Raw genomic sequence first — 10,089 nt, forward strand, 5'->3', positions numbered from 1 at the left:
TTATTTTTATTTTTTATTTTTTGTTGTTGTTGTTGTTCTTGTTGTTCTTTTTTTTTTTTTCAATCCTCTCTTTCTTGTCCCCAATATTCTTCTTATACTATTTTACCTTAACAATACAATAGGTCCTACAGGAAATACCTCACATTTGCTGGGTTTCCTCACCCTCCACTGCCGCATTGCTCTGTGAATAGATTTAGCCTATCTACACTATCCCCTTTCCCCTACAACTTGATATCCTCCACCATCTGCTATCTCTCCTATATTCCATCTCCCTTTCTTTGATCCACGAAGTGTCTAACTCTTAATTTCTAATACCTTTGTTTAGTTTTCCATCTGGTATTCGTCCCTGAAACTATTACCTTTCTTTTCTCTTTCCCTCTCTCACGAAAACAATAGCCTCTTAGTACGTACCACATTCCTCCCATATTCAGTCATCTACCTCATTATAGGTACTTTCCTACTACTATAACTCTACACAATTTACATGATCTAACCTCCATCCTCCCAGAACTCATATTGTTGCTTTGTAAACATATATCACCAATACTACTTCACACTTTTTCCTTCCTTACACAATTGACTTTCCCCAGCACTAATACTTTCCTTTAAAGTGAGCTTAACTAGCAATAAGAAGAACAAAGTGACAAAGAGAAGATATAACACTTACGCAAAAACAACAGCTAATTAATCTCCAAGACTAGACAAAGAAGCTAAGGAACTGATTAAACCCGTCAAGAAAAAATGTTGACAAGACAGCAACAAAAATCTACAAACCAAACCAGTAATCCGGAAAACATGGCTGAATCCAATCAACAAACTGAATATCAGGAAGGGGGGCAGGACTTCGCACAAGCAATGAAAGATCTCAGAACATTTATCACCGACAAATTTGATGAAGTAATGAAAGAGGTTAACAGCGTGAAGACAACACTTGGAGGGGAAATTGCAGACATGCGCAAAAAAATAACAGATATGATGGAAATGAACACCACGATTCAAGAAATCAAAAATACACTTGCAGCAAATATCAGCAGACTAGAAGAGGCAGAGCAGAGAATTAGTGATGTGGAAGACAGTGCATTGGAAATCAAACAGATAGTAGAAGTGGACAATAAAAAGGTAGAAAAAATCCAGATAGGACTTAGGGACCTGAATGATAAGGCAAAACGCTCAAACATACGTATTATAGGCATTCCAGAAGGAGAAGAGAAGGGAAAGGGGTCAGAAGGAGTGTTGCAGGAAATAATGAATGAAAACTTCCCAAATCTACTGAAAGAGACAGATGTACATATCCAAGAAGCACAGCGCACTCCACTGGTCATAAACCCCAACAGGCCCACCCCAAGACATATACTTGTCAAATTATCCAATGCTCAAGACAAAGAAAAAATTCTAAAAGCAGCAAGAGAAAAGAAAACCATCACATACAAGGGAAACTCCATAAGATTAAGTGCTGATTTCTCATCTGAAACGATGGAGGCAAGAAGGCAGTGGTATGATATAGTCAAGGTACTAAAGGAAAAAAATCTCCAACCAAGAATACTCTATCCAGCTAAACTAGCATTCAAAAATGATGGAGAGTTCAAAATATTCACAGATAAACAGAAACTAAAAGAGTATATCAACAAGAAACCTCCCCTTCAAGAAATTCTTAAGGGAATTCTGCAGGAAGAAAGGAAAAAACAGGACAGTCAGAGATGGAGGAGAGTGTAAAAGCAACAAGAAAGACAAAAATAGAAGGGGAAAATAAAATAATACAAACAAAATATAACAAACACAAATCCAACCAAAATATGGCTACCATAAATAACTCTCTAAACGTAATAACACTGAATGTCACGGATTAAACTCACCTATCAAAAGATTCAGACTGGGACACTGGATAAGGAAATACGACCCATCTATATGCTGCCTACAAGAGACACATCTTAGACCCAGAGACTCATGGAGGTTGAAAGTGAATGGCTGGAAAACAATCATACAAGCAAACAACAACCAAAAAAAGGCAGGAGTAGCTATATTAATATCAGACAAAATAGACTTTAAATGCGAAACAATTGTGAGAGACAAAGAAGGATACTATATTTTAGTGAAAGGGACAATTTGTCAAGAAGATCGAACAATCATAAATATTTATGCTCCTAACAAGGGCGCCTCTAAATATGTGAGGCAAACGCTGGAAAAACTAAGTGAAAGAATAGATGCATCTACAATTATAGTGGGGGATTTTAATACACCACTATCAACTCTGGACAGAACATCTCAAAAGAGAATCACTAAAGAAACAAAACATTTGAACAGTATATTAGAAGAGCTGGATCTAATAGACATATATAGATCATTACACCCAAACACAGCAGGATATACATTTTTCTCAAGCGCACATGGAATATTCTCCAAGATTGACCATATGCTAGGCCACAAAGAAAGGCTTAATGAATTCAGAAAGATCGAAATCATACAAAACAATATCTCTGACCACAGTGGAGTCAAGCTGGAAATTTGCAAGGGACAGAGACCCAGACTTCACACGACAATTTGGAAATTAAACAGCACACTCTTAGAAAAACAGTGGGTCAAAGAGGAAATCTCAAAAGAAATCAATGACTACCTTGAAACAAATGATAATGATAACACAACATACCAAAATTTATGGGATGCAGCAAAAGCGGTACTGAGAGGGAAATTTATAGCCATAAATTCATATATCAAAAAAGAAGAAAGAGCAGAAATTGAAGAATTAACTGCACATTTGAAGGAATTAGAAAAACAACAACAAAGTAACCCAACAGGAAGAAGAAGGAAGGAAATAACAAAGATAAGAGCAGAACTAAATGAAATAGAAAATAAGAAAGCACTTGAAAAAATAAACAAGACCAAGAGCTGGTTTTTTGAGAAGATCAACAAAATTGACAAACCTTTAGCGAGACTAACAAAGAAAAAAAGAGAAAAGATGCAAATACACAAAATAAGAAATGAGAAAGGTGATATCACCACTGACCCCACAGAAATAAAGACTATCATAAGAGGATACTTTGAAAAACTATATTCCAACAAAAATGACAATTTAGAGGAAATGGACAAATTCCTAGAAATACATAAGCAGCCCATACTGACGAAAGAAGAAATTGATGATCTTAACAAACCAATCACAAGCAAAGAGATAGAATCAGTCATTAAAAATCTCCCAACTAAGAAGAGCCCAGGGCCAGACGGCTTCACAGGTGAATTCTACAAAACATTCCGGAAAGAACTAACACCAATCCTGTTGAAACTATTCCAAAAAATCGAAACAGAAGGAACACTGCCTAATTCCTTCTATGATGCCAACATTACCCTAGTACCAAAGCCAAACAAAGACACCACAAGAAAGGAAAATTACAGACCAATTTCTCTAATGAACCTAGACGCAAAAATACTTAACAAAATACTTGCTAATCGTATTCAACAACACATTAAACGAATTATACACCATGACCAAGTGGGATTTATCCCAGGTATGCAAGGATGGTTCAACATAAGAAAATCAATCAATGTAATACACCATATAAACAGATTGAGAGAAAAAAACCACATGATTATATCTATAGATGCAGAAAAGGCATTTGACAAAATACAGCACCCCTTCCTGATAAAAACACTCCAAAAGATCGGAATACAAGGAAACTTTTTGAACATGATAAAGAGTATATATGAAAAACCTAAAGCCAACATTGTTTACAATGGCGAAGTCCTGAAATCCTTCCCTCTAAAATCAGGAACAAGACAAGGATGCCCATTGTCTCCGCTCCTATTTAACATTGTCTTGGAAGTACTGGCTCGAGCACTGAGACAAGAACCAGATAAAAAAGGCATTCAAATTGGAAGGGAAGAAGTCAAAATTTCATTATTTGCAGATGACATGATCCTATATATAGAAAACCCTGAGAGATCTTCAACAAAGCTCCTAGAACTCATAAATGAGTTTAGCAAAGTCGCAGGTTATAAGATCAATGCGCAAAAATCAGTAGCATTTCTATACACCAATAATGAGCAAGATCAGGAGGAAATCAAGAAACAAATACCATTCACAATAGTAAATAAAAAAATCAAATACTTAGGAATAAATTTAACTAAAGAGGTAAAAAACTTATACATCGAGAACTATACAAGATTGTTCAAGGAAATCAAAGAAGACCTAAATAAATGGAAGAATATTCCCTGTTCATGGATAGGAAGACTGAATATTATTAAGATGTCTATACTACCAAAACTGATCTACACATTCAATGCAATCCCAATAAAAATCAACACAGCCTTCTTTAAGGAACTAGAAAAACTAACTATGAAATTTATTTGGAATAAAAAGAGGCCCCGAATAGCCAAAGACATATTGAAAAAGAAAAACGAAATAGGAGGAATCACACTTCCTGACTTCAAAACATACTACAAAGCTACAGTAGTGAAAACAGCATGGTACTGGCATAAGGAGAGACACACAGACCAATGGAATCGAAATGAAAGTTCAGATATAGAACCTCATGTATATAGCCATATAATATTTGATAAAGCCACCAAACCCTCTCAACTGGGAGAGAATGGCCTATTCAACAAATGGTGCCTGGAGAACTGGATAGCCATATGTAGAAGAATGAAAGAGGATTACCATCTCACACCTTATACAAAGATCAACTCAAGATGGATCAAAGACCTAAATATAAGAGCCAAGACCATAAAGACCTTAGAAAGCAGTGTAGGGAAACATCTACAGGACCTTGTAATAGGAAATGGCTTCATGAATCTCACACCAAAAGCACGAGCAGCAAAAGAACAAATAGATAAATGGGACTACCTCAAAATTAAAGCCTTCTGCACCTCAAAGGAGTTTGTCAAGAAAGTAAAAAGGGAACCCACACAATGGGAGAAAATATTTGGCAACCATATATCTGATAAGAGACTTATAACTTGCATATATAAAGAACTCATATATCTCGAAAACAAAAAGATAAACAACCCATTTAAAAAATGGGAAAAAGATTTAAACATACACTTCTCCAAAGAAGAAATACAAATGGCTAAAAAGCACATGAAAAAATGCTCCAAATCCCTAGCTATCAGGGAAATGCAAATCAAAACTACAATGAGATACCATCTTACTCCCATAAGATTGGCAGCCATGAAAAAAACAGTAGAATACAAATGCTGGAGAGGATGTGAAGAAAGGGGAACACTCATCCATTGCTGGTGGGAATGCGGAAGGATCCAACCATTCTGGAGGACAGTTTGGCAGTTTCTCAAAAAATTATCCATAGATTTGCCATATGACCCAGCAATACCACTGCTGGGTATATAACCATCAGATCTGAAAACAAGGACACAAACCGATATATGTACACCAATGTTCATAGCAGCATTGTTCACCATCGCCAAAAGTTGGAATCAATCCAAAAGTCCATCAACAGATGAGTGGATCAATAAAATGTGGTATATACACACAATGGAATACTACTCAGCTGTAAGAACCAATACACTACAATCACACGTGATAACATGGATGAACCTTGAGAATCTTATGTTAAGTGAAGCAACCCAGGCATTGAAGGACAAATACTATATGACCTCAATGATATGAAATAAGTTAACTGCCTTAGAGAGCTAGAGTCTGGAAAAGTGGCTTACTGGAAATCGGGGGGTGGAGGAAGGATGTGAGTTAATGTCTGTAGGGGTGGAATCTGTGATGAGCTGGGGGTAAGTATGAGCACAAAGAAGGGACAAAATGGGGGCAAGGGGTTACCTTCGGGTGGGGTTTTCTGGGTTTGAGGGGGGCTGGGGATGGGAAGAGGGGTAATATGGTCCAAGAAATAGGTGGGAGGGAGGGGCAACATACAAACATGGGAGAGTGCCAGAAGTTCATTGAGAACTAAATGTTGAGTAAAACGTATCAAAGTATAAATAGGAGGGTCACCTGGTTAGGACGCTCAGGGGGTATGGTCTGATGCGGGACGGACTCCGGAGGGAATAGCTGAAGGCTCATTTTGCCAAGGTGGGTTCTACCATTGGGTGGGGTGGACCCATATCCTGGGGAAGACTAATGCCGTCGAATAGAGAGAACTGTATCTCTCGTGAGAAAGGACGGCTCCCAGGGCATTAGATTGGCAGGCGTTGTGGGCCCTAAGGGGAGGGGAAAATGGACGTGCAATGGATAGAACAAAGGTAAATAAGGGGGCAAAAGAGGAGTTATGTGAGAGTACACGAGGATGAATATAAAACAGCTAATATTACACCAAAAACATATAGGGGACGACAGACTAATAATGAAAACCATAAGACAAAACATAGGATAACTAAAAAATTTAGAAAACTGTACAACCTAAAGTATGGACCACATAGTAAGCACAAATGTTACCTTGTTTGAAAACTATAGTTTCGGAATCTGTACATCAGTTTCAGGAAATATGATATGAATAAGTTAAAAAGATTATTGCTGTGGAAGGGAAAAGGTTTTATGGTGGATCTGGGGAAATACTGGATATTGTATATATGAATTTTGGTGATCTAAGACTCTTCTGAAGCTGACATTATGTTGGGATTCACTTTACGGGAAGTTTTGGATCACAGAGTGGTTCAACAATGGCAGCGGAGGAATACTGATATGGGATGTTATTGACAGGATATATATGGTTGACAGGGAGTTATACAGGGCATATGCCCAGGGTATATGGTAATGTCTATATATACTCATAGTGGAAACAATTAAAAACAACAGCTGGGGGGGTACTGAGCTCCTGGCCGGGGGGTCACTGTTGTGGGCCCTGGGAGAGCAGCGGCAATCCTCCAGGTGCAACGGCAAGAACCAGGAAGGAAGGAGGGCCCAACAGTGGGCTCTTGATACTAATGGCTACACTTTTGAGCCTATGCACCTGCAATAAGAACAAGGCCTAGAGTAGTATTGTGCCTGGGGGTTTCCTCCTGACAGCCTTCATGTTACTCAAATGTGGCCACTCTCACAGCCAAACTCAGCGTGTAGATGTGATGCATTCCCCCCAGTGTGGGACACGACACCCGGGGATGAGCCTCCCTGGCACCGAGGGATCACTACCACATACCAGCTGAAGAAGCAACTAGAAAATGACCTTGAATTAAAGATTCAATGCGGAACAGCAGAATATACCTGTCTACATATAATAACATGACTTCGGGAAGCGGTTTGACCTAATGTAAGGGGGAAATGGAAAGGAGAAATGAGATTATAAGGCTGTGAGTCTCTAAAAAAGAGTCTGGAGGTTGTCAGAAGGAATACCCCTATGTACAACTGAACAGAGTCTAAGAGACAGATAAGGTAGATACAACCCCAGGTATTGGTTCTTTTGAGGGTAAAGAGACCCACGGGTTCTATGGTCATGGCAGAAGGGGTTCACTGCCATGACAGATGGCCCTTCTTTGGAGCTGGTGTTTCTGCTTGATGGAAATGGACTCAGAGGGGATCTCTTTTCACAATACTTGCATGCTACTTAATTGGAATTGTAGTTGGTGCTGAGTTTAAGATATATGTAGGGGATTTGAATCTCTGGACTGATAATATGACACCCAGGCCCAGAGCCTCAACAGACTTCAGCTCCTACACTTTGACTTATTGGACTTACTCCACTCAGCTAACATGGAGTTGAAGAAGGTCAACCACCACAACATGGAGCCTAGAGTGTCTACAACTAGAAGCGGGAAGAGTGCATCCAGTACCCATGTGGAATCTAAGCCCTCACTTGACATAGGTGTGCAATGGACACAACCAATCCAATGTCCACAGAGGAAATGTGAAATGGGCGTGGGAACGGTAGCCATGGGGGCTGCTGGGTGTGGGGAATGGGAGGAAGAGATGAGATGTGGAGGCGTTTTCGGGATGTGGAGTTGTCCTGGATAGTGCTTCACGGACAATTACGGGACACTGTAGATCCCCCCAGGGCCCACTGGATGGAACGTGAGAGAGTCTGGGCTATGATGTGGACCATTGACTATGGGGTGCAGTGATGCTCAGAGATGAACTTACCAGGTGCAATGGATGTATCACGATGATGGGAGAGAGTGTTGCTGTGGGGGGAGTGGGGGACGGGGGCAGTGGGGTTGAATGGGACCTCATATATATTTTTTAATGTAATTAAAAAATAATTAAAAAAAAAGAAAAAAAGAAAAGGGAAGTCTAGGATGTAAGTGTCAATTGAAAGAAATCTATAGAAGAATCTAGGGACTGAATAACATAGTGAACACAGAGGTGGAATAGAAGTGTGGTTAATAGTATAAATAAAAGAATGTTCTTCTATAAACTAGAAAAAATACACATCACTATTGCAAGGTGGTAAGAATGTGGAAAAACATGGGGAAATATAATTACTGTAACATATGGACAGTACTTAATTACAATACTGTAATATTCTTGCATCAATGTCAAAGACATATTGTGTTAATAATACAGGGTATGGAAAAATATACCAAATGTATGCTATAGACTATAGTTAGTGGCAATAGTCTGATCATATTATCTCATAATCTGTAACAAAGTATTTCAAAACAGTGTACTTTGTTGGTCAAGGGGAGTTGTATGGAAATTCCACATATGTGCATGATGGTTTTGTAAGTTCACAACTTCTCTAATAAGAATATATTTTAGGGAAGAATATATGGCTCAAGCAGTCAGTTGCCCACCTACCACATGGGAGGTCCTGGGTTCAGTTCCTAGTGTCTCCTAAAGAAGATAAGCAAGAGAGCAAACTGACATGATGGGCTGGCATGATGGGCTAGTGTAGTAAGCTGACACAGTAAGATGATGCAATAAGATTATGAAACGAAGACACACAATGAAGAAGCACAATGAGAGACACAACAATCAGGAAGCTGAGGTGATTCAAGCAATTAGTCACCTCCCTCCCACATGGGATGGTCCCAGGTTTGCTTCCTGGTACCTCCTAAAAAAAAAAGATGCGCACACAATGAATAGACACAGAGACCAGACAGTAATTGCAAAAACAAGGGGAGGGGGAGAAATAAATAAATAAAATAAATCTTTAAAAAAAGAATGCATTTTTAAAAATGATTTAAAAATCTCCCAGCAAAGAAAAGTTCAGGATCAGATGGCTTCACTGGTGAATTCTACCGAGCATTTCCAGAAGAATAACACCAATCTTTCTCAAACTCTTTCAAAAAATTGATGAAGAGGGAAAATTACCTAACCCTTTTTATGAAGCCACCCAAATACTAAAACCAGATAAAGATACTACAAGAATAGGACATTACAGACCAGTCTCACTAATGAAAGTAAATGCAAAATCTATCAACAAAATACTTGAAAATTGAATGCAAGAGGATATTAGAAGAATTATACAACACAATCAAGTGACTTTCATTCCTGGTGTTCAACAGTTTTTCAACAAAGAAAATTAATTAACATAATATACCACATTGGTGGCAGACTTGGCCCAGTGGTTAGGGCATCCGTCTACCACATGGGAGGTCCGCGGTTCAAACCCCGGGCCTCCTTGGCCCGTGTGGAGCTGGCCATGCGCAGTGCTGATGTGTGCAAGGAGTGCAGTGCCACACAGGGGTGTCGCCCGCGTAGGGGAGCCCCACGTGCAAGGAGTGCGCCCCATAAGGAGAGCCGCCCAGTGCAAAAGAAAGTGCAGCCTGCCTAAGAATGGTGCTGCCCACATGGAGAGCTGACACAACAAGATGACGCAACAAAAAGAAACAGGTTCCCGTCACACTGACAACAACAGAAGTGGACAAAGAAGATGCAGCAAATAGACACAAACACAGAGAACAGACAACCAGGGTGGGGGGGGAGGGGAAGGGGAGAGAAATAAATAAACAAAATCTTTTAAAAAAAAAAAAAATATATATATATATATACCACGTTAAGAAAGGGAAAGAAAAAGTCCCATGATCACTTCAATTGATTCTGAAAAGGCATTTGGCAAAATTAAGCATCCTTTCTTGATAAAAAAACACTTTGAAAGATAGGCATAGAAGGAAACTTTCTCAACATGATAAAGAGCATATATGAAAATCCCACAAACAACACCTTACTTAATGGAGTAAGGTTGAAATCTAGCCCTGTAAGAT

Source organism: Dasypus novemcinctus, chromosome X (genome assembly GCF_030445035.2).
Source record: "Dasypus novemcinctus isolate mDasNov1 chromosome X, mDasNov1.1.hap2, whole genome shotgun sequence".
In the NCBI taxonomy this organism is placed as follows: Eukaryota; Metazoa; Chordata; class Mammalia; order Cingulata; family Dasypodidae; genus Dasypus; species Dasypus novemcinctus.